The following is a 26,386-nucleotide window of genomic DNA, read 5'->3' as shown; positions in this document are numbered from 1 at the left end:
AGCTCACACATCACTTGGGTATCCATGGTAACTACCACAACATGGTCATCTGCAGTTTACATCTAGCCCGTGGCATTGAATGGCATTTTAAAAGTGCTAAGGGTCCTGGTGCAATAATCCTCCCATGAGGATCAGCCTCAACGGCTTTGTAGATTGCACTCATGTCAGCAACTCCATATACATTTTTTTTTCTTCATGCTTCTTTCTTCATCCTTTTTTCTTTCTGTCATTCAGACTTTCATTCATTCGATCTCTCTCACTCACTTGCTTTAACTCATTTGTTCTCACTCACTCACTCACTCACTCAATCACTCACTCACTCATTCACTCTCACTCACTCTCACTCTCTCACTCACTCGCTCACTAAGTCAGTCTCTCTCTCTCTCTCTCTCTTTTTCTTTTTATATATATTTTTTTCCGTCTTCTTCTTCTTCTTCTTCTTCTTCTTCAGACCCTGTCATAGCACTAATGCCTTTCCAATACCACCAGCAGATGGAGACACTCCATTGCAACATTGGTTGTGAGCAGCAGTTTCTAAAAACAAATGCCTCATGGCGGATTTCCCATCCATCAATGGATGGTAAATTTTGTTTTTATCATTCACTGACCACAGAAACCAATGCATGGTCAAGCAACAGCAATGACACACCCTTGTGTATAGGCATGAGACCCTCATGTCATTTAACAGGATTCAGCACCACCCACAAGACAGCTACCTGTCATGTCATGTCAAACCTGCACAGGTGTGCTAGATTATTATTATTTAGTTTTATTTTATTTTTTTACACCAATCAGTGTGCAAACATGGTCATTAAAACGCTAAATGAATAGACGTTCATAAACCAGTCAGTGCAACTCATCATTTTGGTCTCCAATTCTCAAACTCAAATTCTCACCCACGGAGGATTAAATGAGAATCTTTCTTGTTTAACACTGGAATGGGGTGGTGCACTGTTCACTACCCGAAGATACTGCCACATCGGGTCAATGCATAGGGCGACAGAAGCAAGCTTCCAAATCAGCTCCCTTTCTCAAAAATCCATTTAATTTATGGTCCCCAGATAGGGAACGTATGTATCAGTATGTGCTCACAAGTCACCCAAGTGCAAGTATTCACACAAAAAAAAACGTGCCTCAGGATGCGATCTGTCGCAAGATCCTTTCTTTTTTTACACTTGATCTAAGCCAAAAGGCCTAGAGGGGATAACCGGGAAAGGGGTGGACCCAACCATGTCCCCTTCATGAGCACTCACATTACTCATAGGAATGGAAAGAAGGCTGGCAGCCAACCAGCCTCCCATACACTTTCTGGGTGGGTGGCAGTCAGCCACCCATACATACATACAGCACAGGCTAAACCCACATCATCACTTAAAAAAAGGACAGGCGACCATTGCACTCTGATGGAGCATTTAGCAATGCAATCCATAGCCTGGCTTTTGCATGAACCCCCATCACTCCTCCTCTTGCATATAAGACAATATTTCAGATCTGCATATGAAAACAACACGCCTACCTTTGTTGCACATAGCTGCCTGCCTGTCTCTAGTTACCCCACTGGCTGTAGCTGCGTCCCTTCCGACATGGAATAACACCAACTGTAACGATAAACTGAAAATTAACAGTATAAACCTGCATCATTTTGGACTCTGGTATTTGCTGAATCCGGGTGACCTGACAATCGATGGTGGTGCCGCTGGTGATTCTGGCCTTCTTGGAATCTGTTGGGCCTATGTGTTAGCTCACACATCACTTGGGTATCCATGGTAACTACCACAACATGGTCATCTGCAGTTTACATCTAGCCCGTGGCATTGAATGGCATTTTAAAAGTGCTAAGGGTCCTGGTGCAATAATCCTCCCATGAGGATCAGCCTCAACGGCTTTGTAGATTGCACTCATGTCAGCAACTCCATATACATTTTTTTTTCTTCATGCTTCTTTCTTCATCCTTTTTTCTTTCTGTCATTCAGACTTTCATTCATTCGATCTCTCTCACTCACTTGCTTTAACTCATTTGTTCTCACTCACTCACTCACTCAATCACTCACTCACTCATTCACTCTCACTCACTCTCACTCTCTCACTCACTCGCTCACTAAGTCAGTCTCTCTCTCTCTCTCTCTTTTTCTTTTTATATATATTTTTTTCCGTCTTCTTCTTCTTCTTCTTCTTCTTCAGACCCTGTCATAGCACTAATGCCTTTCCAATACCACCAGCAGATGGAGACACTCCATTGCAACATTGGTTGTGAGCAGCAGTTTCTAAAAACAAATGCCTCATGGCGGATTTCCCATCCATCAATGGATGGTAAATTTTGTTTTTATCATTCACTGACCACAGAAACCAATGCATGGTCAAGCAACAGCAATGACACACCCTTGTGTATAGGCATGAGACCCTCATGTCATTTAACAGGATTCAGCACCACCCACAAGACAGCTACCTGTCATGTCATGTCAAACCTGCACAGGTGTGCTAGATTATTATTATTTAGTTTTATTTTATTTTTTTACACCAATCAGTGTGCAAACATGGTCATTAAAACGCTAAATGAATAGACGTTCATAAACCAGTCAGTGCAACTCATCATTTTGGTCTCCAATTCTCAAACTCAAATTCTCACCCACGGAGGATTAAATGAGAATCTTTCTTGTTTAACACTGGAATGGGGTGGTGCACTGTTCACTACCCGAAGATACTGCCACATCGGGTCAATGCATAGGGCGACAGAAGCAAGCTTCCAAATCAGCTCCCTTTCTCAAAAATCCATTTAATTTATGGTCCCCAGATAGGGAACGTATGTATCAGTATGTGCTCACAAGTCACCCAAGTGCAAGTATTCACACAAAAAAAAAACGTGCCTCAGGATGTGATCTGTCGCAAGATCCTTTCTTTTTTTACACTTGATCTAAGCCAAAAGGCCTAGAGGGGATAACCGGGAAAGGGGTGGACCCAACCATGTCCCCTTCATGAGCACTCACATTACTCATAGGAATGGAAGGAAGGCTGGCAGCCAACCAGCCTCCCATACACTTTCTGGGTGGGTGGCAGTCAGCCACCCATACATACATACAGCACAGGCTAAACCCACATCATCACTTAAAAAAAGGACAGGCGACCATTGCACTCTGATGGAGCATTTAGCAATGCAATCCATAGCCTGGCTTTTGCATGAACCCCCATCACTCCTCCTCTTGCATATAAGACAATATTTCAGATCTGCATATGAAAACAACACGCCTACCTTTGTTGCACATAGCTGCCTGCCTGTCTCTAGTTACCCCACTGGCTGTAGCTGCGTCCCTTCCGACATGGAATAACACCAACTGTAACGATAAACTGAAAATTAACAGTATAAACCTGCATCATTTTGGACTCTGGTATTTGCTGAATCCGGGTGACCTGACAATCGATGGTGGTGCCGCTGGTGATTCTGGCCTTCTTGGAATCTGTTGGGCCTATGTGTTAGCTCACACATCACTTGGGTATCCATGGTAACTACCACAACATGGTCATCTGCAGTTTACATCTAGCCCGTGGCATTGAATGGCATTTTAAAAGTGCTAAGGGTCCTGGTGCAATAATCCTCCCATGAGGATCAGCCTCAACGGCTTTGTAGATTGCACTCATGTCAGCAACTCCATATACATTTTTTTTTCTTCATGCTTCTTTCTTCATCCTTTTTTCTTTCTGTCATTCAGACTTTCATTCATTCGATCTCTCTCACTCACTTGCTTTAACTCATTTGTTCTCACTCACTCACTCACTCAATCACTCACTCACTCATTCACTCTCACTCACTCTCACTCTCTCACTCACTCGCTCACTAAGTCAGTCTCTCTCTCTCTCTCTCTTTTTCTTTTTATATATATTTTTTTCCGTCTTCTTCTTCTTCTTCTTCTTCTTCTTCTTCTTCTTCTTCAGACCCTGTCATAGCACTAATGCCTTTCCAATACCACCAGCAGATGGAGACACTCCATTGCAACATTGGTTGTGAGCAGCAGTTTCTAAAAACAAATGCCTCATGGCGGATTTCCCATCCATCAATGGATGGTAAATTTTGTTTTTATCATTCACTGACCACAGAAACCAATGCATGGTCAAGCAACAGCAATGACACACCCTTGTGTATAGGCATGAGACCCTCATGTCATTTAACAGGATTCAGCACCACCCACAAGACAGCTACCTGTCATGTCATGTCAAACCTGCACAGGTGTGCTAGATTATTATTATTTAGTTTTATTTTATTTTTTTACACCAATCAGTGTGCAAACATGGTCATTAAAACGCTAAATGAATAGACGTTCATAAACCAGTCAGTGCAACTCATCATTTTGGTCTCCAATTCTCAAACTCAAATTCTCACCCACGGAGGATTAAATGAGAATCTTTCTTGTTTAACACTGGAATGGGGTGGTGCACTGTTCACTACCCGAAGATACTGCCACATCGGGTCAATGCATAGGGCGACAGAAGCAAGCTTCCAAATCAGCTCCCTTTCTCAAAAATCCATTTAATTTATGGTCCCCAGATAGGGAACGTATGTATCAGTATGTGCTCACAAGTCACCCAAGTGCAAGTATTCACACAAAAAAAAACGTGCCTCAGGATGCGATCTGTCGCAAGATCCTTTCTTTTTTTACACTTGATCTAAGCCAAAAGGCCTAGAGGGGATAACCGGGAAAGGGGTGGACCCAACCATGTCCCCTTCATGAGCACTCACATTACTCATAGGAATGGAAGGAAGGCTGGCAGCCAACCAGCCTCCCATACACTTTCTGGGTGGGTGGCAGTCAGCCACCCATACATACATACAGCACAGGCTAAACCCACATCATCACTTAAAAAAAGGACAGGCGACCATTGCACTCTGATGGAGCATTTAGCAATGCAATCCATAGCCTGGCTTTTGCATGAACCCCCATCACTCCTCCTCTTGCATATAAGACAATATTTCAGATCTGCATATGAAAACAACACGCCTACCTTTGTTGCACATAGCTGCCTGCCTGTCTCTAGTTACCCCACTGGCTGTAGCTGCGTCCCTTCCGACATGGAATAACACCAACTGTAACGATAAACTGAAAATTAACAGTATAAACCTGCATCATTTTGGACTCTGGTATTTGCTGAATCCGGGTGACCTGACAATCGATGGTGGTGCCGCTGGTGATTCTGGCCTTCTTGGAATCTGTTGGGCCTATGTGTTAGCTCACACATCACTTGGGTATCCATGGTAACTACCACAACATGGTCATCTGCAGTTTACATCTAGCCCGTGGCATTGAATGGCATTTTAAAAGTGCTAAGGGTCCTGGTGCAATAATCCTCCCATGAGGATCAGCCTCAACGGCTTTGTAGATTGCACTCATGTCAGCAACTCCATATACATTTTTTTTTCTTCATGCTTCTTTCTTCATCCTTTTTTCTTTCTGTCATTCAGACTTTCATTCATTCGATCTCTCTCACTCACTTGCTTTAACTCATTTGTTCTCACTCACTCACTCACTCACTCAATCACTCACTCACTCATTCACTCTCACTCACTCTCACTCTCTCACTCACTCGCTCACTAAGTCAGTCTCTCTCTCTCTCTCTCTTTTTCTTTTTATATATATTTTTTTCCGTCTTCTTCTTCTTCTTCTTCTTCTTCTTCTTCTTCAGACCCTGTCATAGCACTAATGCCTTTCCAATACCACCAGCAGATGGAGACACTCCATTGCAACATTGGTTGTGAGCAGCAGTTTCTAAAAACAAATGCCTCATGGCGGATTTCCCATCCATCAATGGATGGTAAATTTTGTTTTTATCATTCACTGACCACAGAAACCAATGCATGGTCAAGCAACAGCAATGACACACCCTTGTGTATAGGCATGAGACCCTCATGTCATTTAACAGGATTCAGCACCACCCACAAGACAGCTACCTGTCATGTCATGTCAAACCTGCACAGGTGTGCTAGATTATTATTATTTAGTTTTATTTTATTTTTTTACACCAATCAGTGTGCAAACATGGTCATTAAAACGCTAAATGAATAGACGTTCATAAACCAGTCAGTGCAACTCATCATTTTGGTCTCCAATTCTCAAACTCGAATTCTCACCCACGGAGGATTAAATGAGAATCTTTCTTGTTTAACACTGGAATGGGGTGGTGCACTGTTCACTACCCGAAGATACTGCCACATCGGGTCAATGCATAGGGCGACAGAAGCAAGCTTCCAAATCAGCTCCCTTTCTCAAAAATCCATTTAATTTATGGTCCCCAGATAGGGAACGTATGTATCAGTATGTGCTCACAAGTCACCCAAGTGCAAGTATTCACACAAAAAAAAACGTGCCTCAGGATGCGATCTGTCGCAAGATCCTTTCTTTTTTTACACTTGATCTAAGCCAAAAGGCCTAGAGGGGATAACCGGGAAAGGGGTGGACCCAACCATGTCCCCTTCATGAGCACTCACATTACTCATAGGAATGGAAGGAAGGCTGGCAGCCAACCAGCCTCCCATACACTTTCTGGGTGGGTGGCAGTCAGCCACCCATACATACATACAGCACAGGCTAAACCCACATCATCACTTAAAAAAAGGACAGGCGACCATTGCACTCTGATGGAGCATTTAGCAATGCAATCCATAGCCTGGCTTTTGCATGAACCCCCATCACTCCTCCTCTTGCATATAAGACAATATTTCAGATCTGCATATGAAAACAACACGCCTACCTTTGTTGCACATAGCTGCCTGCCTGTCTCTAGTTACCCCACTGGCTGTAGCTGCGTCCCTTCCGACATGGAATAACACCAACTGTAACGATAAACTGAAAATTAACAGTATAAACCTGCATCATTTTGGACTCTGGTATTTGCTGAATCCGGGTGACCTGACAATCGATGGTGGTGCCGCTGGTGATTCTGGCCTTCTTGGAATCTGTTGGGCCTATGTGTTAGCTCACACATCACTTGGGTATCCATGGTAACTACCACAACATGGTCATCTGCAGTTTACATCTAGCCCGTGGCATTGAATGGCATTTTAAAAGTGCTAAGGGTCCTGGTGCAATAATCCTCCCATGAGGATCAGCCTCAACGGCTTTGTAGATTGCACTCATGTCAGCAACTCCATATACATTTTTTTTTCTTCATGCTTCTTTCTTCATCCTTTTTTCTTTCTGTCATTCAGACTTTCATTCATTCGATCTCTCTCACTCACTTGCTTTAACTCATTTGTTCTCACTCACTCACTCACTCGCTCAATCACTCACTCACTCATTCACTCTCACTCACTCTCACTCTCTCACTCACTCGCTCACTAAGTCAGTCTCTCTCTCTCTCTCTCTTTTTCTTTTTTATATATATTTTTTTCCGTCTTCTTCTTCTTCTTCTTCTTCTTCTTCTTCAGACCCTGTCATAGCACTAATGCCTTTCCAATACCACCAGCAGATGGAGACACTCCATTGCAACATTGGTTGTGAGCAGCAGTTTCTAAAAACAAATGCCTCATGGCGGATTTCCCATCCATCAATGGATGGTAAATTTTGTTTTTATCATTCACTGACCACAGAAACCAATGCATGGTCAAGCAACAGCAATGACACACCCTTGTGTATAGGCATGAGACCCTCATGTCATTTAACAGGATTCAGCACCACCCACAAGACAGCTACCTGTCATGTCATGTCAAACCTGCACAGGTGTGCTAGATTATTATTATTTAGTTTTATTTTATTTTTTTACACCAATCAGTGTGCAAACATGGTCATTAAAACGCTAAATGAATAGACGTTCATAAACCAGTCAGTGCAACTCATCATTTTGGTCTCCAATTCTCAAACTCAAATTCTCACCCACGGAGGATTAAATGAGAATCTTTCTTGTTTAACACTGGAATGGGGTGGTGCACTGTTCACTACCCGAAGATACTGCCACATCGGGTCAATGCATAGGGCGACAGAAGCAAGCTTCCAAATCAGCTCCCTTTCTCAAAAATCCATTTAATTTATGGTCCCCAGATAGGGAACGTATGTATCAGTATGTGCTCACAAGTCACCCAAGTGCAAGTATTCACACAAAAAAAAACGTGCCTCAGGATGCGATCTGTCGCAAGATCCTTTCTTTTTTTACACTTGATCTAAGCCAAAAGGCCTAGAGGGGATAACCGGGAAAGGGGTGGACCCAACCATGTCCCCTTCATGAGCACTCACATTACTCATAGGAATGGAAGGAAGGCTGGCAGCCAACCAGCCTCCCATACACTTTCTGGGTGGGTGGCAGTCAGCCACCCATACATACATACAGCACAGGCTAAACCCACATCATCACTTAAAAAAAGGACAGGCGACCATTGCACTCTGATGGAGCATTTAGCAATGCAATCCATAGCCTGGCTTTTGCATGAACCCCCATCACTCCTCCTCTTGCATATAAGACAATATTTCAGATCTGCATATGAAAACAACACGCCTACCTTTGTTGCACATAGCTGCCTGCCTGTCTCTAGTTACCCCACTGGCTGTAGCTGCGTCCCTTCCGACATGGAATAACACCAACTGTAACGATAAACTGAAAATTAACAGTATAAACCTGCATCATTTTGGACTCTGGTATTTGCTGAATCCGGGTGACCTGACAATCGATGGTGGTGCCGCTGGTGATTCTGGCCTTCTTGGAATCTGTTGGGCCTATGTGTTAGCTCACACATCACTTGGGTATCCATGGTAACTACCACAACATGGTCATCTGCAGTTTACATCTAGCCCGTGGCATTGAATGGCATTTTAAAAGTGCTAAGGGTCCTGGTGCAATAATCCTCCCATGAGGATCAGCCTCAACGGCTTTGTAGATTGCACTCATGTCAGCAACTCCATATACATTTTTTTTTCTTCATGCTTCTTTCTTCATCCTTTTTTCTTTCTGTCATTCAGACTTTCATTCATTCGATCTCTCTCACTCACTTGCTTTAACTCATTTGTTCTCACTCACTCACTCACTCACTCAATCACTCACTCACTCATTCACTCTCACTCACTCTCACTCTCTCACTCACTCGCTCACTAAGTCAGTCTCTCTCTCTCTCTCTCTTTTTCTTTTTATATATATTTTTTTCCGTCTTCTTCTTCTTCTTCTTCTTCTTCTTCAGACCCTGTCATAGCACTAATGCCTTTCCAATACCACCAGCAGATGGAGACACTCCATTGCAACATTGGTTGTGAGCAGCAGTTTCTAAAAACAAATGCCTCATGGCGGATTTCCCATCCATCAATGGATGGTAAATTTAGTTTTTATCATTCACTGACCACAGAAACCAATGCATGGTCAAGCAACAGCAATGACACACCCTTGTGTATAGGCATGAGACCCTCATGTCATTTAACAGGATTCAGCACCACCCACAAGACAGCTACCTGTCATGTCATGTCAAACCTGCACAGGTGTGCTAGATTATTATTATTTAGTTTTATTTTATTTTTTTACACCAATCAGTGTGCAAACATGGTCATTAAAACGCTAAATGAATAGACGTTCATAAACCAGTCAGTGCAACTCATCATTTTGGTCTCCAATTCTCAAACTCAAATTCTCACCCACGGAGGATTAAATGAGAATCTTTCTTGTTTAACACTGGAATGGGGTGGTGCACTGTTCACTACCCGAAGATACTGCCACATCGGGTCAATGCATAGGGCGACAGAAGCAAGCTTCCAAATCAGCTCCCTTTCTCAAAAATCCATTTAATTTATGGTCCCCAGATAGGGAACGTATGTATCAGTATGTGCTCACAAGTCACCCAAGTGCAAGTATTCACACAAAAAAAAACGTGCCTCAGGATGCGATCTGTCGCAAGATCCTTTCTTTTTTTACACTTGATCTAAGCCAAAAGGCCTAGAGGGGATAACCGGGAAAGGGGTGGACCCAACCATGTCCCCTTCATCAGCACTCACATTACTCATAGGAATGGAAGGAAGGCTGGCAGCCAACCAGCCTCCCATACACTTTCTGGGTGGGTGGCAGTCAGCCACCCATACATACATACAGCACAGGCTAAACCCACATCATCACTTAAAAAAAGGACAGGCGACCATTGCACTCTGATGGAGCATTTAGCAATGCAATCCATAGCCTGGCTTTTGCATGAACCCCCATCACTCCTCCTCTTGCATATAAGACAATATTTCAGATCTGCATATGAAAACAACACGCCTACCTTTGTTGCACATAGCTGCCTGCCTGTCTCTAGTTACCCCACTGGCTGTAGCTGCGTCCCTTCCGACATGGAATAACACCAACTGTAACGATAAACTGAAAATTAACAGTATAAACCTGCATCATTTTGGACTCTGGTATTTGCTGAATCCGGGTGACCTGACAATCGATGGTGGTGCCGCTGGTGATTCTGGCCTTCTTGGAATCTGTTGGGCCTATGTGTTAGCTCACACATCACTTGGGTATCCATGGTAACTACCACAACATGGTCATCTGCAGTTTACATCTAGCCCGTGGCATTGAATGGCATTTTAAAAGTGCTAAGGGTCCTGGTGCAATAATCCTCCCATGAGGATCAGCCTCAACGGCTTTGTAGATTGCACTCATGTCAGCAACTCCATATACATTTTTTTTTCTTCATGCTTCTTTCTTCATCCTTTTTTCTTTCTGTCATTCAGACTTTCATTCATTCGATCTCTCTCACTCACTTGCTTTAACTCATTTGTTCTCACTCACTCACTCACTCACTCAATCACTCACTCACTCATTCACTCTCACTCACTCTCACTCTCTCACTCACTCGCTCACTAAGTCAGTCTCTCTCTCTCTCTCTCTTTTTCTTTTTATATATATTTTTTTCCGTCTTCTTCTTCTTCTTCTTCTTCTTCTTCTTCAGACCCTGTCATAGCACTAATGCCTTTCCAATACCACCAGCAGATGGAGACACTCCATTGCAACATTGGTTGTGAGCAGCAGTTTCTAAAAACAAATGCCTCATGGCGGATTTCCCATCCATCAATGGATGGTAAATTTTGTTTTTATCATTCACTGACCACAGAAACCAATGCATGGTCAAGCAACAGCAATGACACACCCTTGTGTATAGGCATGAGACCCTCATGTCATTTAACAGGATTCAGCACCACCCACAAGACAGCTACCTGTCATGTCATGTCAAACCTGCACAGGTGTGCTAGATTATTATTATTTAGTTTTATTTTATTTTTTTACACCAATCAGTGTGCAAACATGGTCATTAAAACGCTAAATGAATAGACGTTCATAAACCAGTCAGTGCAACTCATCATTTTGGTCTCCAATTCTCAAACTCAAATTCTCACCCACGGAGGATTAAATGAGAATCTTTCTTGTTTAACACTGGAATGGGGTGGTGCACTGTTCACTACCCGAAGATACTGCCACATCGGGTCAATGCATAGGGCGACAGAAGCAAGCTTCCAAATCAGCTCCCTTTCTCAAAAATCCATTTAATTTATGGTCCCCAGATAGGGAACGTATGTATCAGTATGTGCTCACAAGTCACCCAAGTGCAAGTATTCACACAAAAAAAAACGTGCCTCAGGATGCGATCTGTCGCAAGATCCTTTCTTTTTTTACACTTGATCTAAGCCAAAAGGCCTAGAGGGGATAACCGGGAAAGGGGTGGACCCAACCATGTCCCCTTCATGAGCACTCACATTACTCATAGGAATGGAAGGAAGGCTGGCAGCCAACCAGCCTCCCATACACTTTCTGGGTGGGTGGCAGTCAGCCACCCATACATACATACAGCACAGGCTAAACCCACATCATCACTTAAAAAAAGGACAGGCGACCATTGCACTCTGATGGAGCATTTAGCAATGCAATCCATAGCCTGGCTTTTGCATGAACCCCCATCACTCCTCCTCTTGCATATAAGACAATATTTCAGATCTGCATATGAAAACAACACGCCTACCTTTGTTGCACATAGCTGCCTGCCTGTCTCTAGTTACCCCACTGGCTGTAGCTGCGTCCCTTCCGACATGGAATAACACCAACTGTAACGATAAACTGAAAATTAACAGTATAAACCTGCATCATTTTGGACTCTGGTATTTGCTGAATCCGGGTGACCTGACAATCGATGGTGGTGCCGCTGGTGATTCTGGCCTTCTTGGAATCTGTTGGGCCTATGTGTTAGCTCACACATCACTTGGGTATCCATGGTAACTACCACAACATGGTCATCTGCAGTTTACATCTAGCCCGTGGCATTGAATGGCATTTTAAAAGTGCTAAGGGTCCTGGTGCAATAATCCTCCCATGAGGATCAGCCTCAACGGCTTTGTAGATTGCACTCATGTCAGCAACTCCATATACATTTTTTTTTCTTCATGCTTCTTTCTTCATCCTTTTTTCTTTCTGTCATTCAGACTTTCATTCATTCGATCTCTCTCACTCACTTGCTTTAACTCATTTGTTCTCACTCACTCACTCACTCACTCAATCACTCACTCACTCATTCACTCTCACTCACTCTCACTCTCTCACTCACTCGCTCACTAAGTCAGTCTCTCTCTCTCTCTCTCTTTTTCTTTTTATATATATTTTTTTCCGTCTTCTTCTTCTTCTTCTTCTTCTTCTTCTTCTTCTTCTTCTTCTTCAGACCCTGTCATAGCACTAATGCCTTTCCAATACCACCAGCAGATGGAGACACTCCATTGCAACATTGGTTGTGAGCAGCAGTTTCTAAAAACAAATGCCTCATGGCGGATTTCCCATCCATCAATGGATGGTAAATTTTGTTTTTATCATTCACTGACCACAGAAACCAATGCATGGTCAAGCAACAGCAATGACACACCCTTGTGTATAGGCATGAGACCCTCATGTCATTTAACAGGATTCAGCACCACCCACAAGACAGCTACCTGTCATGTCATGTCAAACCTGCACAGGTGTGCTAGATTATTATTATTTAGTTTTATTTTATTTTTTTACACCAATCAGTGTGCAAACATGGTCATTAAAACGCTAAATGAATAGACGTTCATAAACCAGTCAGTGCAACTCATCATTTTGGTCTCCAATTCTCAAACTCAAATTCTCACCCACGGAGGATTAAATGAGAATCTTTCTTGTTTAACACTGGAATGGGGTGGTGCACTGTTCACTACCCAAAGATACTGCCACATCGGGTCAATGCATAGGGCGACAGAAGCAAGCTTCCAAATCAGCTCCCTTTCTCAAAAATCCATTTAATTTATGGTCCCCAGATAGGGAACGTATGTATCAGTATGTGCTCACAAGTCACCCAAGTGCAAGTATTCACACAAAAAAAAACGTGCCTCAGGATGCGATCTGTCGCAAGATCCTTTCTTTTTTTACACTTGATCTAAGCCAAAAGGCCTAGAGGGGATAACCGGGAAAGGGGTGGACCCAACCATGTCCCCTTCATGAGCACTCACATTACTCATAGGAATGGAAGGAAGGCTGGCAGCCAACCAGCCTCCCATACACTTTCTGGGTGGGTGGCAGTCAGCCACCCATACATACATACAGCACAGGCTAAACCCACATCATCACTTAAAAAAAGGACAGGCGACCATTGCACTCTGATGGAGCATTTAGCAATGCAATCCATAGCCTGGCTTTTGCATGAACCCCCATCACTCCTCCTCTTGCATATAAGACAATATTTCAGATCTGCATATGAAAACAACACGCCTACCTTTGTTGCACATAGCTGCCTGCCTGTCTCTAGTTACCCCACTGGCTGTAGCTGCGTCCCTTCCGACATGGAATAACACCAACTGTAACGATAAACTGAAAATTAACAGTATAAACCTGCATCATTTTGGACTCTGGTATTTGCTGAATCCGGGTGACCTGACAATCGATGGTGGTGCCGCTGGTGATTCTGGCCTTCTTGGAATCTGTTGGGCCTATGTGTTAGCTCACACATCACTTGGGTATCCATGGTAACTACCACAACATGGTCATCTGCAGTTTACATCTAGCCCGTGGCATTGAATGGCATTTTAAAAGTGCTAAGGGTCCTGGTGCAATAATCCTCCCATGAGGATCAGCCTCAACGGCTTTGTAGATTGCACTCATGTCAGCAACTCCATATACATTTTTTTTTCTTCATGCTTCTTTCTTCATCCTTTTTTCTTTCTGTCATTCAGACTTTCATTCATTCGATCTCTCTCACTCACTTGCTTTAACTCATTTGTTCTCACTCACTCACTCACTCACTCAATCACTCACTCACTCATTCACTCTCACTCACTCTCACTCTCTCACTCACTCGCTCACTAAGTCAGTCTCTCTCTCTCTCTCTCTTTTTCTTTTTATATATATTTTTTTCCGTCTTCTTCTTCTTCTTCTTCTTCTTCTTCTTCAGACCCTGTCATAGCACTAATGCCTTTCCAATACCACCAGCAGATGGAGACACTCCATTGCAACATTGGTTGTGAGCAGCAGTTTCTAAAAACAAATGCCTCATGGCGGATTTCCCATCCATCAATGGATGGTAAATTTTGTTTTTATCATTCACTGACCACAGAAACCAATGCATGGTCAAGCAACAGCAATGACACACCCTTGTGTATAGGCATGAGACCCTCATGTCATTTAACAGGATTCAGCACCACCCACAAGACAGCTACCTGTCATGTCATGTCAAACCTGCACAGGTGTGCTAGATTATTATTATTTAGTTTTATTTTATTTTTTTACACCAATCAGTGTGCAAACATGGTCATTAAAACGCTAAATGAATAGACGTTCATAAACCAGTCAGTGCAACTCATCATTTTGGTCTCCAATTCTCAAACTCAAATTCTCACCCACGGAGGATTAAATGAGAATCTTTCTTGTTTAACACTGGAATGGGGTGGTGCACTGTTCACTACCCGAAGATACTGCCACATCGGGTCAATGCATAGGGCGACAGAAGCAAGCTTCCAAATCAGCTCCCTTTCTCAAAAATCCATTTAATTTATGGTCCCCAGATAGGGAACGTATGTATCAGTATGTGCTCACAAGTCACCCAAGTGCAAGTATTCACACAAAAAAAAACGTGCCTCAGGATGCGATCTGTCGCAAGATCCTTTCTTTTTTTACACTTGATCTAAGCCAAAAGGCCTAGAGGGGATAACCGGGAAAGGGGTGGACCCAACCATGTCCCCTTCATGAGCACTCACATTACTCATAGGAATGGAAGGAAGGCTGGCAGCCAACCAGCCTCCCATACACTTTCTGGGTGGGTGGCAGTCAGCCACCCATACATACATACAGCACAGGCTAAACCCACATCATCACTTAAAAAAAGGACAGGCGACCATTGCACTCTGATGGAGCATTTAGCAATGCAATCCATAGCCTGGCTTTTGCCTGAACCCCCATCACTCCTCCTCTTGCATATAAGACAATATTTCAGATCTGCATATGAAAACAACACGCCTACCTTTGTTGCACATAGCTGCCTGCCTGTCTCTAGTTACCCCACTGGCTGTAGCTGCGTCCCTTCCGACATGGAATAACACCAACTGTAACGATAAACTGAAAATTAACAGTATAAACCTGCATCATTTTGGACTCTGGTATTTGCTGAATCCGGGTGACCTGACAATCGATGGTGGTGCCGCTGGTGATTCTGGCCTTCTTGGAATCTGTTGGGCCTATGTGTTAGCTCACACATCACTTGGGTATCCATGGTAACTACCACAACATGGTCATCTGCAGTTTACATCTAGCCCGTGGCATTGAATGGCATTTTAAAAGTGCTAAGGGTCCTGGTGCAATAATCCTCCCATGAGGATCAGCCTCAACGGCTTTGTAGATTGCACTCATGTCAGCAACTCCATATACATTTTTTTTTCTTCATGCTTCTTTCTTCATCCTTTTTTCTTTCTGTCATTCAGACTTTCATTCATTCGATCTCTCTCACTCACTTGCTTTAACTCATTTGTTCTCACTCACTCACTCACTCACTCACTCAATCACTCACTCACTCATTCACTCTCACTCACTCTCACTCTCTCACTCACTCGCTCACTAAGTCAGTCTCTCTCTCTCTCTCTCTCTTTTTCTTTTTATATATATTTTTTTCCGTCTTCTTCTTCTTCTTCTTCTTCTTCTTCTTCTTCAGACCCTGTCATAGCACTAATGCCTTTCCAATACCACCAGCAGATGGAGACACTCCATTGCAACATTGGTTGTGAGCAGCAGTTTCTAAAAACAAATGCCTCATGGCGGATTTCCCATCCATCAATGGATGGTAAATTTTGTTTTTATCATTCACTGACCACAGAAACCAATGCATGGTCAAGCAACAGCAATGACACACCCTTGTGTATAGGCATGAGACCCTCATGTCATTTAACAGGATTCAGCACCACCCACAAGACAGCTACCTGTCATGTCATGTCAAACCTGCACAGGTGTGCTAGATTATTATTATTTAGTTTTATTTTATTTTTTTACACCAATCAGTGTGCAAACATGGTCATTAAAACGCTAAATGAATAGACGTTCATAAACCAGTCAGTGCAACTCATCATTTTGGTCTCCAATTCTCAAACTCAAATTCTCACCCACGGAGGATTAAATGAGAATCTTTCTTGTTTAACACTGGAATGGGGTGGTGCACTGTTCACTACCCGAAGATACTGCCACATCGGGTCAATGCATAGGGCGACAGAAGCAAGCTTCCAAATCAGCTCCCTTTCTCAAAAATCCATTTAATTTATGGTCCCCAGATAGGGAACGTATGTATCAGTATGTGCTCACAAGTCACCCAAGTGCAAGTATTCACACAAAAAAAAACGTGCCTCAGGATGCGATCTGTCGCAAGATCCTTTCTTTTTTTACACTTGATCTAAGCCAAAAGGCCTAGAGGGGATAACCGGGAAAGGGGTGGACCCAACCATGTCCCCTTCATGAGCACTCACATTACTCATAGGAATGGAAGGAAGGCTGGCAGCCAACCAGCCTCCCATACACTTTCTGGGTGGGTGGCAGTCAGCCACCCATACATACATACAGCACAGGCTAAACCCACATCATCACTTAAAAAAAGGACAGGCGACCATTGCACTCTGATGGAGCATTTAGCAATGCAATCCATAGCCTGGCTTTTGCATGAACCCCCATCACTCCTCCTCTTGCATATAAGACAATATTTCAGATCTGCATATGAAAACAACACGCCTACCTTTGTTGCACATAGCTGCCTGCCTGTCTCTAGTTACCCCACTGGCTGTAGCTGCGTCCCTTCCGACATGGAATAACACCAACTGTAACGATAAACTGAAAATTAACAGTATAAACCTGCATCATTTTGGACTCTGGTATTTGCTGAATCCGGGTGACCTGACAATCGATGGTGGTGCCGCTGGTGATTCTGGCCTTCTTGGAATCTGTTGGGCCTATGTGTTAGCTCACACATCACTTGGGTATCCATGGTAACTACCACAACATGGTCATCTGCAGTTTACATCTAGCCCGTGGCATTGAATGGCATTTTAAAAGTGCTAAGGGTCCTGGTGCAATAATCCTCCCATGAGGATCAGCCTCAACGGCTTTGTAGATTGCACTCATGTCAGCAACTCCATATACATTTTTTTTTCTTCATGCTTCTTTCTTCATCCTTTTTTCTTTCTGTCATTCAGACTTTCATTCATTCGATCTCTCTCACTCACTTGCTTTAACTCATTTGTTCTCACTCACTCACTCACTCACTCACTCAATCACTCACTCACTCATTCACTCTCACTCACTCTCACTCTCTCACTCACTCGCTCACTAAGTCAGTCTCTCTCTCTCTCTCTCTTTTTCTTTTTATATATATTTTTTTCCGTCTTCTTCTTCTTCTTCTTCTTCTTCTTCTTCTTCTTCTTCAGACCCTGTCATAGCACTAATGCCTTTCCAATACCACCAGCAGATGGAGACACTCCATTGCAACATTGGTTGTGAGCAGCAGTTTCTAAAAACAAATGCCTCATGGCGGATTTCCCATCCATCAATGGATGGTAAATTTTGTTTTTATCATTCACTGACCACAGAAACCAATGCATGGTCAAGCAACAGCAATGACACACCCTTGTGTATAGGCATGAGACCCTCATGTCATTTAACAGGATTCAGCACCACCCACAAGACAGCTACCTGTCATGTCATGTCAAACCTGCACAGGTGTGCTAGATTATTATTATTTAGTTTTATTTTATTTTTTTACACCAATCAGTGTGCAAACATGGTCATTAAAACGCTAAATGAATAGACGTTCATAAACCAGTCAGTGCAACTCATCATTTTGGTCTCCAATTCTCAAACTCAAATTCTCACCCACGGAGGATTAAATGAGAATCTTTCTTGTTTAACACTGGAATGGGGTGGTGCACTGTTCACTACCCGAAGATACTGCCACATCGGGTCAATGCATAGGGCGACAGAAGCAAGCTTCCAAATCAGCTCCCTTTCTCAAAAATCCATTTAATTTATGGTCCCCAGATAGGGAACGTATGTATCAGTATGTGCTCACAAGTCACCCAAGTGCAAGTATTCACACAAAAAAAAACGTGCCTCAGGATGCGATCTGTCGCAAGATCCTTTCTTTTTTTACACTTGATCTAAGCCAAAAGGCCTAGAGGGGATAACCGGGAAAGGGGTGGACCCAACCATGTCCCCTTCATGAGCACTCACATTACTCATAGGAATGGAAGGAAGGCTGGCAGCCAACCAGCCTCCCATACACTTTCTGGGTGGGTGGCAGTCAGCCACCCATACATACATACAGCACAGGCTAAACCCACATCATCACTTAAAAAAAGGACAGGCGACCATTGCACTCTGATGGAGCATTTAGCAATGCAATCCATAGCCTGGCTTTTGCATGAACCCCCATCACTCCTCCTCTTGCATATAAGACAATATTTCAGATCTGCATATGAAAACAACACGCCTACCTTTGTTGCACATAGCTGCCTGCCTGTCTCTAGTTACCCCACTGGCTGTAGCTGCGTCCCTTCCGACATGGAATAACACCAACTGTAACGATAAACTGAAAATTAACAGTATAAACCTGCATCATTTTGGACTCTGGTATTTGCTGAATCCGGGTGACCTGACAATCGATGGTGGTGCCGCTGGTGATTCTGGCCTTCTTGGAATCTGTTGGGCCTATGTGTTAGCTCACACATCACTTGGGTATCCATGGTAACTACCACAACATGGTCATCTGTAGTTTACATCTAGCCCGTGGCATTGAATGGCATTTTAAAAGTGCTAAGGGTCCTGGTGCAATAATCCTCCCATGAGGATCAGCCTCAACGGCTTTGTAGATTGCACTCATGTCAGCAACTCCATATACATTTTTTTTTCTTCATGCTTCTTTCTTCATCCTTTTTTCTTTCTGTCATTCAGACTTTCATTCATTCGATCTCTCTCACTCACTTGCTTTAACTCATTTGTTCTCACTCACTCACTCACTCAATCACTCACTCACTCATTCACTCTCACTCACTCTCACTCTCTCACTCACTCGCTCACTAAGTCAGTCTCTCTCTCTCTCTCTCTTTTTCTTTTTATATATATTTTTTTCCGTCTTCTTCTTCTTCTTCTTCAGACCCTGTCATAGCACTAATGCCTTTCCAATACCACCAGCAGATGGAGACACTCCATTGCAACATTGGTTGTGAGCAGCAGTTTCTAAAAACAAATGCCTCATGGCGGATTTCCCATCCATCAATGGATGGTAAATTTTGTTTTTATCATTCACTGACCACAGAAACCAATGCATGGTCAAGCAACAGCAATGACACACCCTTGTGTATAGGCATGAGACCCTCATGTCATTTAACAGGATTCAGCACCACCCACAAGACAGCTACCTGTCATGTCATGTCAAACCTGCACAGGTGTGCTAGATTATTATTATTTAGTTTTATTTTATTTTTTTACACCAATCAGTGTGCAAACATGGTCATTAAAACGCTAAATGAATAGACGTTCATAAACCAGTCAGTGCAACTCATCATTTTGGTCTCCAATTCTCAAACTCAAATTCTCACCCACGGAGGATTAAATGAGAATCTTTCTTGTTTAACACTGGAATGGGGTGGTGCACTGTTCACTACCCGAAGATACTGCCACATCGGGTCAATGCATAGGGCGACAGAAGCAAGCTTCCAAATCAGCTCCCTTTCTCAAAAATCCATTTAATTTATGGTCCCCAGATAGGGAACGTATGTATCAGTATGTGCTCACAAGTCACCCAAGTGCAAGTATTCACACAAAAAAAAAACGTGCCTCAGGATGCGATCTGTCGCAAGATCCTTTCTTTTTTTACACTTGATCTAAGCCAAAAGGCCTAGAGGGGATAACCGGGAAAGGGGTGGACCCAACCATGTCCCCTTCATGAGCACTCACATTACTCATAGGAATGGAAGGAAGGCTGGCAGCCAACCAGCCTCCCATACACTTTCTGGGTGGGTGGCAGTCAGCCACCCATACATACATACAGCACAGGCTAAACCCACATCATCACTTAAAAAAAGGACAGGCGACCATTGCACTCTGATGGAGCATTTAGCAATGCAATCCATAGCCTGGCTTTTGCATGAACCCCCATCACTCCTCCTCTTGCATATAAGACAATATTTCAGATCTGCATATGAAAACAACACGCCTACCTTTGTTGCACATAGCTGCCTGCCTGTCTCTAGTTACCCCACTGGCTGTAGCTGCGTCCCTTCCGACATGGAATAACACCAACTGTAACGATAAACTGAAAATTAACAGTATAAACCTGCATCATTTTGGACTCTGGTATTTGCTGAATCCGGGTGACCTGACAATCGATGGTGGTGCCGCTGGTGATTCTGGCCTTCTTGGAATCTGTTGGGCCTATGTGTTAGCTCACACATCACTTGGGTATCCATGGTAACTACCACAACATGGTCATCTGCAGTTTACATCTAGCCCGTGGCATTGAATGGCATTTTAAAAGTGCTAAGGGTCCTGGTGCAATAATCCTCCCATGAGGATCAGCCTCAACGGCTTTGTAGATTGCACTCATGTCAGCAACTCCATATACATTTTTTTTTCTTCATGCTTCTTTCTTCATCCTTTTTTCTTTCTGTCATTCAGACTTTCATTCATTCGATCTCTCTCACTCACTTGCTTTAACTCATTTGTTCTCACTCACTCACTCACTCACTCAATCACTCACTCACTCATTCACTCTCACTCACTCTCACTCTCTCACTCACTCGCTCACTAAGTCAGTCTCTCTCTCTCTCTCTCTTTTTCTTTTTATATATATTTTTTTCCGTCTTCTTCTTCTTCTTCTTCTTCTTCTTCTTCTTCTTCAGACCCTGTCATAGCACTAATGCCTTTCCAATACCACCAGCAGATGGAGACACTCCATTGCAACATTGGTTGTGAGCAGCAGTTTCTAAAAACAAATGCCTCATGGCGGATTTCCCATCCATCAATGGATGGTAAATTTTGTTTTTATCATTCACTGACCACAGAAACCAATGCATGGTCAAGCAACAGCAATGACACACCCTTGTGTATAGGCATGAGACCCTCATGTCATTTAACAGGATTCAGCACCACCCACAAGACAGCTACCTGTCATGTCATGTCAAACCTGCACAGGTGTGCTAGATTATTATTATTTAGTTTTATTTTATTTTTTTACACCAATCAGTGTGCAAACATGGTCATTAAAACGCTAAATGAATAGACGTTCATAAACCAGTCAGTGCAACTCATCATTTTGGTCTCCAATTCTCAAACTCAAATTCTCACCCACGGAGGATTAAATGAGAATCTTTCTTGTTTAACACTGGAATGGGGTGGTGCACTGTTCACTACCCGAAGATACTGCCACATCGGGTCAATGCATAGGGCGACAGAAGCAAGCTTCCAAATCAGCTCCCTTTCTCAAAAATCCATTTAATTTATGGTCCCCAGATAGGGAACGTATGTATCAGTATGTGCTCACAAGTCACCCAAGTGCAAGTATTCACACAAAAAAAAACGTGCCTCAGGATGCGATCTGTCGCAAGATCCTTTCTTTTTTTACACTTGATCTAAGCCAAAAGGCCTAGAGGGGATAACCGGGAAAGGGGTGGACCCAACCATGTCCCCTTCATGAGCACTCACATTACTCATAGGAATGGAAGGAAGGCTGGCAGCCAACCAGCCTCCCATACACTTTCTGGGTGGGTGGCAGTCAGCCACCCATACATACATACAGCACAGGCTAAACCCACATCATCACTTAAAAAAAGGACAGGCGACCATTGCACTCTGATGGAGCATTTAGCAATGCAATCCATAGCCTGGCTTTTGCATGAACCCCCATCACTCCTCCTCTTGCATATAAGACAATATTTCAGATCTGCATATGAAAACAACACGCCTACCTTTGTTGCACATAGCTGCCTGCCTGTCTCTAGTTACCCCACTGGCTGTAGCTGCGTCCCTTCCGACATGGAATAACACCAACTGTAACGATAAACTGAAAATTAACAGTATAAACCTGCATCATTTTGGACTCTGGTATTTGCTGAATCCGGGTGACCTGACAATCGATGGTGGTGCCGCTGGTGATTCTGGCCTTCTTGGAATCTGTTGGGCCTATGTGTTAGCTCACACATCACTTGGGTATCCATGGTAACTACCACAACATGGTCATCTGCAGTTTACATCTAGCCCGTGGCATTGAATGGCATTTTAAAAGTGCTAAGGGTCCTGGTGCAATAATCCTCCCATGAGGATCAGCCTCAACGGCTTTGTAGATTGCACTCATGTCAGCAACTCCATATACATTTTTTTTTCTTCATGCTTCTTTCTTCATCCTTTTTTCTTTCTGTCATTCAGACTTTCATTCATTCGATCTCTCTCACTCACTTGCTTTAACTCATTTGTTCTCACTCACTCACTCACTCAATCACTCACTCACTCATTCACTCTCACTCACTCTCACTCTCTCACTCACTCGCTCACTAAGTCAGTCTCTCTCTCTCTCTCTCTTTTTCTTTTTATATATATTTTTTTCCGTCTTCTTCTTCTTCTTCTTCTTCTTCAGACCCTGTCATAGCACTAATGCCTTTCCAATACCACCAGCAGATGGAGACACTCCATTGCAACATTGGTTGTGAGCAGCAGTTTCTAAAAACAAATGCCTCATGGCGGATTTCCCATCCATCAATGGATGGTAAATTTTGTTTTTATCATTCACTGACCACAGAAACCAATGCATGGTCAAGCAACAGCAATGACACACCCTTGTGTATAGGCATGAGACCCTCATGTCATTTAACAGGATTCAGCACCACCCACAAGACAGCTACCTGTCATGTCATGTCAAACCTGCACAGGTGTGCTAGATTATTATTATTTAGTTTTATTTTATTTTTTTACACCAATCAGTGTGCAAACATGGTCATTAAAACGCTAAATGAATAGACGTTCATAAACCAGTCAGTGCAACTCATCATTTTGGTCTCCAATTCTCAAACTCAAATTCTCACCCACGGAGGATTAAATGAGAATCTTTCTTGTTTAACACTGGAATGGGGTGGTGCACTGTTCACTACCCGAAGATACTGCCACATCGGGTCAATGCATAGGGCGACAGAAGCAAGCTTCCAAATCAGCTCCCTTTCTCAAAAATCCATTTAATTTATGGTCCCCAGATAGGGAACGTATGTATCAGTATGTGCTCACAAGTCACCCAAGTGCAAGTATTCACACAAAAAAAAACGTGCCTCAGGATGCGATCTGTCGCAAGATCCTTTCTTTTTTTACACTTGATCTAAGCCAAAAGGCCTAGAGGGGATAACCGGGAAAGGGGTGGACCCAACCATGTCCCCTTCATGAGCACTCACATTACTCATAGGAATGGAAGGAAGGCTGGCAGCCAACCAGCCTCCCATACACTTTCTGGGTGGGTGGCAGTCAGCCACCCATACATACATACAGCACAGGCTAAACCCACATCATCACTTAAAAAAAGGACAGGCGACCATTGCACTCTGATGGAGCATTTAGCAATGCAATCCATAGCCTGGCTTTTGCATGAACCCCCATCACTCCTCCTCTTGCATATAAGACAATATTTCAGATCTGCATATGAAAACAACACGCCTACCTTTGTTGCACATAGCTGCCTGCCTGTCTCTAGTTACCCCACTGGCTGTAGCTGCGTCCCTTCCGACATGGAATAACACCAACTGTAACGATAAACTGAAAATTAACAGTATAAACCTGCATCATTTTGGACTCTGGTATTTGCTGAATCCGGGTGACCTGACAATCGATGGTGGTGCCGCTGGTGATTCTGGCCTTCTTGGAATCTGTTGGGCCTATGTGTTAGCTCACACATCACTTGGGTATCCATGGTAACTACCACAACATGGTCATCTGCAGTTTACATCTAGCCCGTGGCATTGAATGGCATTTTAAAAGTGCTAAGGGTCCTGGTGCAATAATCCTCCCATGAGGATCAGCCTCAACGGCTTTGTAGATTGCACTCATGTCAGCAACTCCATATACATTTTTTTTTCTTCATGCTTCTTTCTTCATCCTTTTTTCTTTCTGTCATTCAGACTTTCATTCATTCGATCTCTCTCACTCACTTGCTTTAACTCATTTGTTCTCACTCACTCACTCACTCACTCACTCACTCAATCACTCACTCACTCATTCACTCTCACTCACTCTCACTCTCTCACTCACTCGCTCACTAAGTCAGTCTCTCTCTCTCTCTCTCTTTTTCTTTTTATATATATTTTTTTCCGTCTTCTTCTTCTTCTTCTTCTTCTTCTTCTTCTTCTTCAGACCCTGTCATAGCACTAATGCCTTTCCAATACCACCAGCAGATGGAGACACTCCATTGCAACATTGGTTGTGAGCAGCAGTTTCTAAAAACAAATGCCTCATGGCGGATTTCCCATCCATCAATGGATGGTAAATTTTGTTTTTATCATTCACTGACCACAGAAACCAATGCATGGTCAAGCAACAGCAATGACACACCCTTGTGTATAGGCATGAGACCCTCATGTCATTTAACAGGATTCAGCACCACCCACAAGACAGCTACCTGTCATGTCATGTCAAACCTGCACAGGTGTGCTAGATTATTATTATTTAGTTTTATTTTATTTTTTTACACCAATCAGTGTGCAAACATGGACATTAAAACGCTAAATGAATAGACGTTCATAAACCAGTCAGTGCAACTCATCATTTTGGTCTCCAATTCTCAAACTCAAATTCTCACCCACGGAGGATTAAATGAGAATCTTTCTTGTTTAACACTGGAATGGGGTGGTGCACTGTTCACTACCCGAAGATACTGCCACATCGGGTCAATGCATAGGGCGACAGAAGCAAGCTTCCAAATCAGCTCCCTTTCTCAAAAATCCATTTAATTTATGGTCCCCAGATAGGGAACGTATGTATCAGTATGTGCTCACAAGTCACCCAAGTGCAAGTATTCACACAAAAAAAAACGTGCCTCAGGATGCGATCTGTCGCAAGATCCTTTCTTTTTTTACACTTGATCTAAGCCAAAAGGCCTAGAGGGGATAACCGGGAAAGGGGTGGACCCAACCATGTCCCCTTCATGAGCACTCACATTACTCATAGGAATGGAAGGAAGGCTGGCAGCCAACCAGCCTCCCATACACTTTCTGGGTGGGTGGCAGTCAGCCACCCATACATACATACAGCACAGGCTAAACCCACATCATCACTTAAAAAAAGGACAGGCGACCATTGCACTCTGATGGAGCATTTAGCAATGCAATCCATAGCCTGGCTTTTGCATGAACCCCCATCACTCCTCCTCTTGCATATAAGACAATATTTCAGATCTGCATATGAAAACAACACGCCTACCTTTGTTGCACATAGCTGCCTGCCTGTCTCTAGTTACCCCACTGGCTGTAGCTGCGTCCCTTCCGACATGGAATAACACCAACTGTAACGATAAACTGAAAATTAACAGTATAAACCTGCATCATTTTGGACTCTGGTATTTGCTGAATCCGGGTGACCTGACAATCGATGGTGGTGCCGCTGGTGATTCTGGCCTTCTTGGAATCTGTTGGGCCTATGTGTTAGCTCACACATCACTTGGGTATCCATGGTAACTACCACAACATGGTCATCTGCAGTTTACATCTAGCCCGTGGCATTGAATGGCATTTTAAAAGTGCTAAGGGTCCTGGTGCAATAATCCTCCCATGAGGATCAGCCTCAACGGCTTTGTAGATTGCACTCATGTCAGCAACTCCATATACATTTTTTTTTCTTCATGCTTCTTTCTTCATCCTTTTTTCTTTCTGTCATTCAGACTTTCATTCATTCGATCTCTCTC

The 26,386-nt window shown here is 43.3% G+C and overlaps 15 pseudogenes; all 15 read right to left on the bottom strand.

Moving 5' to 3' along the window:
- Window positions 1–941: 941 nt before the first annotated feature.
- On the bottom strand, window positions 942–1,205 carry LOC130327978 (U2 spliceosomal RNA; annotated as a pseudogene).
- A 1,466-nt stretch (window positions 1,206–2,671) lies between these two features.
- On the bottom strand, window positions 2,672–2,936 carry LOC130328082 (U2 spliceosomal RNA; annotated as a pseudogene).
- Window positions 2,937–4,417: 1,481 nt separating this feature from the next.
- LOC130327977 (U2 spliceosomal RNA) lies at window positions 4,418–4,681 on the bottom strand (annotated as a pseudogene).
- A 1,479-nt stretch (window positions 4,682–6,160) lies between these two features.
- Window positions 6,161–6,424, bottom strand: LOC130327976 (U2 spliceosomal RNA; annotated as a pseudogene).
- Window positions 6,425–7,901: 1,477 nt separating this feature from the next.
- On the bottom strand, window positions 7,902–8,165 carry LOC130327975 (U2 spliceosomal RNA; annotated as a pseudogene).
- Window positions 8,166–9,638: 1,473 nt separating this feature from the next.
- LOC130327974 (U2 spliceosomal RNA) lies at window positions 9,639–9,902 on the bottom strand (annotated as a pseudogene).
- Window positions 9,903–11,378: 1,476 nt separating this feature from the next.
- Window positions 11,379–11,642, bottom strand: LOC130327971 (U2 spliceosomal RNA; annotated as a pseudogene).
- Window positions 11,643–13,133: 1,491 nt separating this feature from the next.
- Window positions 13,134–13,397, bottom strand: LOC130328093 (U2 spliceosomal RNA; annotated as a pseudogene).
- Window positions 13,398–14,873: 1,476 nt separating this feature from the next.
- Window positions 14,874–15,137, bottom strand: LOC130327970 (U2 spliceosomal RNA; annotated as a pseudogene).
- Window positions 15,138–16,622: 1,485 nt separating this feature from the next.
- On the bottom strand, window positions 16,623–16,886 carry LOC130327969 (U2 spliceosomal RNA; annotated as a pseudogene).
- A 1,489-nt stretch (window positions 16,887–18,375) lies between these two features.
- On the bottom strand, window positions 18,376–18,639 carry LOC130327968 (U2 spliceosomal RNA; annotated as a pseudogene).
- Window positions 18,640–20,099: 1,460 nt separating this feature from the next.
- Window positions 20,100–20,364, bottom strand: LOC130328075 (U2 spliceosomal RNA; annotated as a pseudogene).
- A 1,482-nt stretch (window positions 20,365–21,846) lies between these two features.
- LOC130327967 (U2 spliceosomal RNA) lies at window positions 21,847–22,110 on the bottom strand (annotated as a pseudogene).
- Window positions 22,111–23,576: 1,466 nt separating this feature from the next.
- Window positions 23,577–23,840, bottom strand: LOC130327966 (U2 spliceosomal RNA; annotated as a pseudogene).
- Window positions 23,841–25,330: 1,490 nt separating this feature from the next.
- On the bottom strand, window positions 25,331–25,594 carry LOC130327965 (U2 spliceosomal RNA; annotated as a pseudogene).
- Window positions 25,595–26,386: the final 792 nt, after the last annotated feature.

The sequence above is a fragment of the Hyla sarda genome, unplaced genomic scaffold (genome assembly GCF_029499605.1).
Source record: "Hyla sarda isolate aHylSar1 unplaced genomic scaffold, aHylSar1.hap1 scaffold_304, whole genome shotgun sequence".
Classification (NCBI taxonomy): Eukaryota; Metazoa; Chordata; class Amphibia; order Anura; family Hylidae; genus Hyla; species Hyla sarda.
Note: the sequence above shows the minus strand (reverse complement) of the source record. Positions and strands in the feature narration are given on the sequence as shown.